Source organism: Mugil cephalus, chromosome 11 (assembly GCF_022458985.1).
Source record: "Mugil cephalus isolate CIBA_MC_2020 chromosome 11, CIBA_Mcephalus_1.1, whole genome shotgun sequence".
Taxonomy (NCBI): domain Eukaryota; kingdom Metazoa; phylum Chordata; class Actinopteri; order Mugiliformes; family Mugilidae; genus Mugil; species Mugil cephalus.
This window is the reverse complement of record NC_061780.1, coordinates 27,306,123-27,315,042: the sequence shown is the minus strand read 5'-3', so window position 1 is coordinate 27,315,042 and position 8,920 is coordinate 27,306,123.

Sequence of the window (8,920 nt, the reverse complement as noted above, 5' to 3'; positions counted from 1 at the left end):
TTCCAGGTTAATAAGTCTGGTTGGATGAGGACGACTCGGCCGGAGAGGACGAGGAGCAGGAAGATGGATGAAGAGCTGCAGGCTGGAGGATGGTGGAGGTCCTCCTCAGGTCAGATTCTGATCTGCAGGATGTTGATCTATTGTTCATTGATTCATTGCTGACCATCGAACCTCCAGTGAGTTCATGCTGTAACATTTTATTAAAGCAGACGTAGAGGGATGTTTTAGTTCTAACCCCTGAAGAACTCCTGAAGGTCCATCAGACCTCTGACCTGGTTCATGTCGACTCTAGTGGAGCGAACAGTTCTTGATCTGACTCCACAGGGTTTTCATCATCTTTTTGTCACGACTCGGCTCAAACTCTGGAAACTGCACATGAATCTTTTAAATAAAGTCAATTTACAGCCTCGATCTAATTTAAACATTCAGTAAATCAGTCTGTGAGTGAACACAGAACATAAGAAAAACCACCTACAGGGAGCCGGTAAATGAGCAGGTGAAGCGCTGAGGCCGATCACACAGGAGATAAACATCTGAACATCACTGATTATCAGCCCTGATAAAAACCCACTAATAAAACCAGACATCAAACCCCTCAGCAACAACCACCTTTAACAGACATAAAGAGACTCATGCTGCTGTTAACAGCCCCCTCCTTTTTAATGAGGGCAGTTTGATTATATGGATTTATTTCTGTTTTGTAACGTTTCAATGTTTTTTATGAACCCGTCAAAGCTGAATTTGAATCTGCCACTCATGACAGACAATAAAGTTTATCGTATCTAATCTTTTATTAAATTTAGAACCTGACAGGTTGGATAGACTCCAGCTGAATCACCGATCAGGCATAACATTATGACCACCTTCCTAATGTTGGTCTCCCATGTGGTGACTCATCAGAGAACGGACTTGGGCCTGGTCTGGTCTGGATGGTTTAAATGTCATTTACCTCTCCCCTCTGTGGCCATAATGTTGTGGCTGATCGGTGTACATAGTCTGTTTGGTTACAGGTTGGACTAATTAGAGACACAATTAAAACTTCATGAAACTGCAGATTTTCAGATCCACTCTTCTTCTGAGGTGTTCAGAGTAAAGACTCAGACTCAGCTAAATAATTAAACCATTGTTTATCGTCCAAATTAACTCATTTATTCCTTCTTAATTTCCTGTAAAATGAAAAGTAGAAACGATAGACAGTGGGAGTAGTTCACTAACACTAACTCACTAACTCTCTAGTGATACTGTGAACTTGGCTCAGTTTGTGGTTCACTGGTCCTCATGGGCTCCTTGAGGAGGTCTTTGTTTTGTGAGTCTAGTTCTTCTTCCCTGTCCTCGGAGTTTGTGTCAGTAGCTGTGTGTAAAATTGATATTTCTAAAATTTTCTTCTTCTTCTAAGTGGAATGGAAACGTAGCATCAGATCCTTCACTGATCCGTCCACACTGGAGCAGAACCTGAACTCTGATTCTCTGCAGCAACGTGGGCTCTGAGCTTTAATTTGTCCTTTGAGTGGTGGGAAGGAGAGAGATGGCTGGTGGCGAGGAAGGGGGAGGAGGCGGAGGAGGTGGAGGAGGAGGTGCAGGCCTGACACCCCATTATTTCCTGCCCTGATGGAAGAGCTCCAGGCGGGCGTGGCCTCATTTTAAAGAAACGTGTTATTTGGCCTCCATCTCCTGCTCAGACTCTGGGGAACACGTTCAGACATGAAATATGAAAAAAATTAAAATTATTCAAATGAGCCGACGTCCAGTTCTCAGACGTCTTTTCTGCCTCGTAGCTAAAAAAAACAGTCGGCTCCTTCTAAAGGACGAACGGCGTCATACTACAAGCCTGAGACAAACTCAAAGGGGAACTGAAATGAAAAGGATTTTTCTTCCTGTCTCCAGGTTTTTATGAAGACACATGAGGACAGGAGGTCAGGGTGGATGGATGGACCAATGAAGCATGAAACAAAGACATCTATAAAAATAATCACACATGAAACACCAAATAAATAGACGATAAAAACTATTAAAACCAGAGAGATTAGTTTAGATATGTGGATATGCAAATTATTCCACTGTATATTATAATGAAGTCACCAATGTGCAGCAAAAATCTAAAACTGTGGGTGAGCAAAGACAGAATTTCAAACAATGAAATCCTGACGTCCTCAAACGAGTACTTGCTAATTAGTAATGTGGTACCTTAGTTAAAATCAGTTGAGGTTTTATTCCTTGTCCACTTTTGTCCTGTGATCGGCTGCAGAATTAATCCACACTATGGTTTTACACCGTGTTGCCACACAAGAATACTGCAATAAACTTTAACTTGTAGCTTGGCTTCGGCTCCATTTTTGACAGAGGGAGTTGTTTTTCAGGAGAAGAATCTGGACTTTGTGTTTTCTTACAGTTCAGGAGTCTTTTCTCATGTCCCGTCTTTCATGCTGCCAGAGGAGGATTTAAACAGTGCGGAGGATCCAGAGCGTCCACGCTGAATGTGAGGCGCCGGTGTCACTCAGATATCTGAGGAAATCCCTGCTGCTGTTTTATTTGTTATCAGGAGGAAGCACCTGCTGCCTCATACAAGCCGAACAAAGCCGAGCGGAGAGCGGGGCCTCGGTGTAATCTGCCCTCAGAGATGCCTGGTCAATAATAAAATGGAGCTAACACTCCATCTCTGCAGCGCCACGTCTCCAGACCGTCGACATTTACGGGGGAGATTACAGCCGGGTGGCAGAGATAGACGTTAATGCCTTCTAACGGTGACAAGACCCCCCCAGGGCAGCGAGGAAGAGGAGGAGGAAGAGCAGCTGATAAATGAGTTTCATGGAGGGGAGCTCCAGGCCAGGGACCGGTGGGTTCTTCCACTCAGGTGAAGACAGAGACGCCAGGTGTTCAGATATTTAAAGGTAACGGAGGTTAGTTAAACGTGTTACTTTATCTCATCTGGAGTCTCTGTGGCTCAGACCAACATTTACTCTGAATAATCTCCCTGAAAATAATGTTTTAAAAGTTTAAAAGTTTGTCTTTAGATGGTTCAGACTTCAGTAACCTGGACCCAGAGTTTCTAGAAACACCTTAGAGTTCACATGTTCTCCAAAGGTTCTAGTGAAACAGAACCAGGTCCACTCTCCATCTGGACATTAGGATCAAACCAAAGAACCCAAAGTTCCTCCACGTTGGGTTTTTACCTCTTAAAGTGAATCTGGCTCCAAAATGCTACTGATTCACTACAGGAGGCAAGGTACACACAATTCAACCTTTGGACATTTTATTTCTCCTGGACATCATCACATTCTACCATTGAGCTCATTATACGATCCAGAAGAAGATGGAGATTTACACATGGAACTCCCCAGGACCCCAGCCACCAAGGCTACATGCTACACAGCAATTCTAAGCTACCAGCCACCAAGGCTACATGCTACATAGCAATGCTAAGCTACCAGCCACCAGGGCTACATGCTACATAGCAATGCTAAGCTAACTCTCACTACAAGATGGCTGCATTGTGTGTATTATCTGTAGTAGCACCATTAGACCACTAGATGGAGACTAAAGGTTCAGATTCTATGAGTCCAGTCTCCATGTGGTTCATAGCTAATGTAGAATCATGAGGGCAGACTCTAAAGGACCCAGGGGATGATAAAAACTAGATCAGGTATGTCTGTTATCAGCTGTTTTATGACTTATAAAATGACAAATATTGAGACAAAAGTAGTAATTCTGACATGATGACTGAGAAACTTAAAGTGTGCCTGTGTGTTTTCTCTGTTAGCTGAGGCTAGCTGGTTAGTTCCAGCTATGTGATGCTTGGTACAATGGAAAGAGCAGCTCCACTAGTAATTGATGACATCCAACATGGCAGAGTGAAGCAGAGGGGATTGTGGGTAAAGTTATGTTTAATTTTGACTGTAATTTGTTGACATTGATAAATTATGATTTCTAGTTTTTAAGTCAGATTTTGCCCGAATTTTGTCTAATGTGTCAAAAAGTAAATACATAATAGACTTTATGGTGTTGTCAAACGTTGGTCTTTATTGTACTGATCTACTGGGTATAAGTTATTTTAAATGAGCTTTATTTAGGTGTTTCTCGGGATGGCCGAGGGTCTACAGGGCTGAGGAGGTGTAATGTGATGGTGGGGTGGTGTTGTCAGCTGAGTGTGAACACCGAGCTCGCTGTCTGAGCCCAGCAGGAGGATGTTTAATCACTGTTGTCTGTATCGATCCATCTGAGCTGGAGATGGAGGCTGTGATAATCTGGGAGAGAGTGTGCAGCTAAATGGATTAATGGACGATCTGAGGACTCGCTGTGGTGTCCTCTGACTGAGTTTCACTCACTGAGTCTGAAACCTGCAGCTCAGTAAGTCCAGAGACATGACGACCCAGTCCCCGTCTCCAAGGAAGATTCCTGTTCATTTCCATGAATGTGTCTCTGTGTTTACATCAGAGAGTCCAACCACTGTAGAGCCAGTTTCACTTAATTGGTCACAAAATTATTATTTATTTACTGCAAATAATTAGTTTTGGTTCGTCTATGCCACCGAAGAACAATTACATCCTCTTCCACTAGAGGGCAGAATGTAGATAATTAACCTGTCCATCTACCTGTTAACAATCAAACAACAGAATAAGTCAGTGGTGATGGAGATGATGGATAAATATGGACTGAACTGGGTCTTAATGTGAGTAGAGGTCAGGAGAAAGAAAAGAAGCTGAGGTCAAGACAGTGAAGCTTCTCTTTCCTCTGGATTTATTCTGACTCCGTTCTGTTTGGTGTGAGGAGAGAATCGGTCTAACAGAGACAAGGTTCCAAACAAAACACCCGTCCCTGCAAAGCAGAACACTGAATATTTTGTTCAAGTGTGTGAACAGATGGGAAAGATGCAGCTTTTATGGAGGGAAACCATGAAGATGAATGAGAGAAGATTAAAAGAGAAATACATAAAACTACTTGCCTGTAAATGAGCTGCTGTAAACACTAAAAACACAGAGAGACAACATCTTCATCTGGGTCTTTCTTCTGTTCCTGTGAGTGTATCAGCTTAGTGTTCAACTAAACAACCTAGTGTTCAACTAAACAACCTAGTGTTCAACTAAACAACTTAGCGTTCAACTAACCCTAACCTTTTTTATTTAAACTTTTTATGACGTTTCTATTCGGTGGTGCACTGTGGGAGTTTTCTAATGTAAAGTGTGTACCATGGCTCAAGAACAGGTTGAGATACACTGGTTTACAGTATAGACTTTACACTTAACGCATGAAAAATAAAACTCTACGATTTATTGCATAAAAAAGTTGCTGATTAAGACTAAAACTCCCTGGACACAGTCTGACACATTCAGTCTGAGTCTAAATGTGTTTAAACACAAAAGGTGGAAGTAATCATTACTACTTACATCTAACTGAGATTAATGTAAAGTCCCTGGCCAGTTTATTAGGTACACTAGTGAATGCATTCTAATGTGAACGTCCAGCTGATCACAGTCTGTGCTGCTGTTAAACTGGACTCATCAGAACATCTGCCACTATTTTATGTAATTAATCTTTTTTTCATGCAATAAATGTAAAATAGTCCAGTCAACATATTTCCTCTTTTTTTTTTTTTTTTTTTTTTTTTTTTTTTTACTGTGAAAAGCTAAAACCTGATGAGTTTCCTGCAACAGAAAAACAAGAACATCGGTTTCCATATCCTTCAAACAGGACAATTAAATACACGATGATATTCAACAGAACAAACCACTGAACTGAAAATGAAAAGATGAATCAGGATCCCACTCAAACAGAAGCTGAACACCACTAGTGTACCTAATGATCTGGACAGTGAATATATTTTGCGGTAGAAAGCTCTTTGCAAAACAACATTGAATTTCAAATCAAAGCTGGGAATAGATTCTGATAAATTATAACCTCTCAGATATTTTATTGAGTTAAATGGATTTTCTTTGTTTCTGCCGATTTGAATCAAATATTAATATTTCTGTCTGAGCCTCTGGAGATGAAATTATCACATATACACACAAATAACGTTTTAAACACTGTTTGCTCTTTGTGTTTCTTCCACATGGCTTGGAGTCACTTATATCATCATTTATTTACCAGAGTTGCTGCTGTACAGCTGATTTCAGCTCATTTAATTATTCAGATATTTCTTTGAATTAATGATAGTGTCAAAGAAATCCTTCTCAGCGAGGATTCCCTCAGCCACAGTGTGTTGGCAGCGTTTAGTTGAATATGATAATGAGATTCCTCCGAGGAGAAGCGAGCCGTCACTCAGCTCGCCTCTGATTCTGTTCCAGCGTCTGCATCCAAAACCGCCGTCACGCCTCTTTGAAACTCACATTCTCCTCAGATTTAAAGCCTGAAGCCGACTTACAGTAGGACACATGAAGCCTCTACAACACTCATTACCCTTCTACAAAGACGAATCAGAAATATATGAAATGACGTGGTTACCTAGGGGAAAGCTAACGAATACATAGATAAATAAAGATTCTTCTATACTTGGGACATGTGTTGTCGTCAAATAATTGCTCCGAAAGGTTTTAAAAAGATCCATAAACTGGTTTGAAACTGTCTGAAGCATCAAATTAAAGACTCTTTTCCTTTTAGGTGGACGTCCTTCTATTTATAACACAGAGCTGCAGGCTGGCTCCTCATTGGCTGCTCCTCATTAACCTTCCTCTTAGTCCAGAGGTGTTTCCTACATTCACAGGCCGACGTAATTAAAAACCCGTTGAACCTGCTTTGATTAAACCGTTTTAAATGAAGACCTTTGGCCAGTCAGGGTAACAACTGCTGAGGGTCTCGACACTAATCATAAGGAGGAGGTTTCTGCTGAATAATTCCGACAAAAAACAAACTGTCTGAAAAGTTTGAGAGAAAGTTTCTGGAGTTCTTGGTGTCCCCAGTTTGAAGCTGAATGCCTCATTTCATCCCATGTCATGTTTGTGAACAGGGTACCTCAAGGTTCAGTATCAGGACCTTTGTCGTTCTGTGGTTTTATGAATCAACTCCAATGAAATAACTGCAAATGTTCATCTTTACGCTGATGATGTAGTTGTATTCATCAAAGAACAACTGTAAAACTCTCCTCCTCCACTTTATTTTTGTCTTCACTCCAGCTGCTACCCAGTAAATTAAAATCTAGGTGGTTTATGCACATCGAGCCCAGACTGTAGCACCGTAGCCTGGCCTTCAGCTTGAGCATAAAGAACAAACAGTAGGTTAATGATGAAGTGATGTACAGTTGATGATCATGGCAACACTTGTTCTCCCAGTTTTTTTCATCAAAAAAAAAAATAAAATAATTATTCCATCAAAATAAATTTAAATATATACACAATAAAAAATTAAAAACTGCCAAAAAATTAAAAGGTTTGGTTTCTGTGTTTCAAGTATCTAAGTGAAAACTAGAACAATCCTAAAGGTTTTAGATGAACACAACTACGCTGTCACAGTTTCTTCTTTCAAGCATCTGTGAACATATTAAAAACCGATAAAGACCAAATGTAACTCACTGTTTTATTGTCAGTCAGAGATGAAATCCAGTCCAGCAATAACAAATTCTAAAATATTGCAATAAAATATTGCTACTGACCAACCTACTCTGAGCAGTTTAGTGGTTTTAGTCAGAACTGTTAAACCTGTTAAAAGGGAGTTTTTCCTTGCCACCGTCGCCCTTAGGCTTGCTCTGGAGGTTGCAGGCTGGTTTTTGTGAAGCATTTTGAGACGATTTGTATTGTTATTGGCGCTATATAAATAAAACTGAATTGAATTGAATTGAACTGTAATTTGAAGAAATTTGTGGCCTCTTGAACCATAGATAGTCAAATGATTATCAGAACTAATAACAATGTTTTAAACCTCATTTCTTGTTTTGCAGTTTAGGAGGAGAATGACACGCTAATTAATTCACTTCAGTTAACACTCGGATAAAAACCCAAAGGATTCCTCTGGTCTCTGTTCATATTGAGGCGTTGGACTCCTCTCTCCCTGGTCCTCCTCTCTGAGCGGCTCCTCGTTTCTTCATGTCCTGTTAGCGGCTTCTCTTTTGTCTCGTTGACGAAGCTAATGGCCTCTTTTCATCCGTCTCCTCCTCCTCCTCCTCCTCCTCCTATTCCTCGTGAAGCCGTCACGCCTCCGAACAAACAGCCAAGTGGTTTAATTACCACTGCTGAGGATGTTGGGACAGCTGGGAAAAAATCCTCCTTCATTTCCCTCTTTACTCTCACAGCGTTCGACGGCAAACACACATTTCACACAACGGCGCCCTGATGGTAAATACTGATAAAACATGAACAGACTGGGATTGTTTTGATGTATAAATATATTTGATTCAGTCAAAAAATCACTTCTTATCTTTTAATAGCATTTTTTTCTTCTGTTTGTGGGTGAAGAAGAACCAGAACCCTGTGTCAGCTGACAGTGAGTGGATGTGTGGTGAGTTGGTAGCAGGAGATGATCTAAACAGAATCCATGGAGTCACTCAGGTCAAAGGCTGCAGACAAACAACAACAACAACAACGTTTAAAAGAAGTTTCCTGGAGACAGACTCCAGACAGGGTTAGAGAGTTTGTGGCAGCGTTGGAGGACCAGAACATTTCTGGAGTGGAGAATAAAGGTTCGAGCTCCCCTCTCTACTTTAACTCTGACTGAAAGAACATTCATTGGACAGTCGACAGTGTTTGCATCCACACAGATATTACCATATCCCTGTGAGATTACACAGAATGTAACTGCTGAATTAATAATAAGTAAAAAATTTTTTGCACTGTATGTGGGCATGGACATCAGTGGCTCCATTTTGGGTGAAAGTTGTGGAGTTCCTGAGTGAATGGTCTGGCTCAACCGTCCCCCTGACTCCTGCTATGTGTCTACTAAGCGACAGGTCGCAGTTACCAGCTGTATCTTTTTCTCCTGATTGGATGCAATCGTG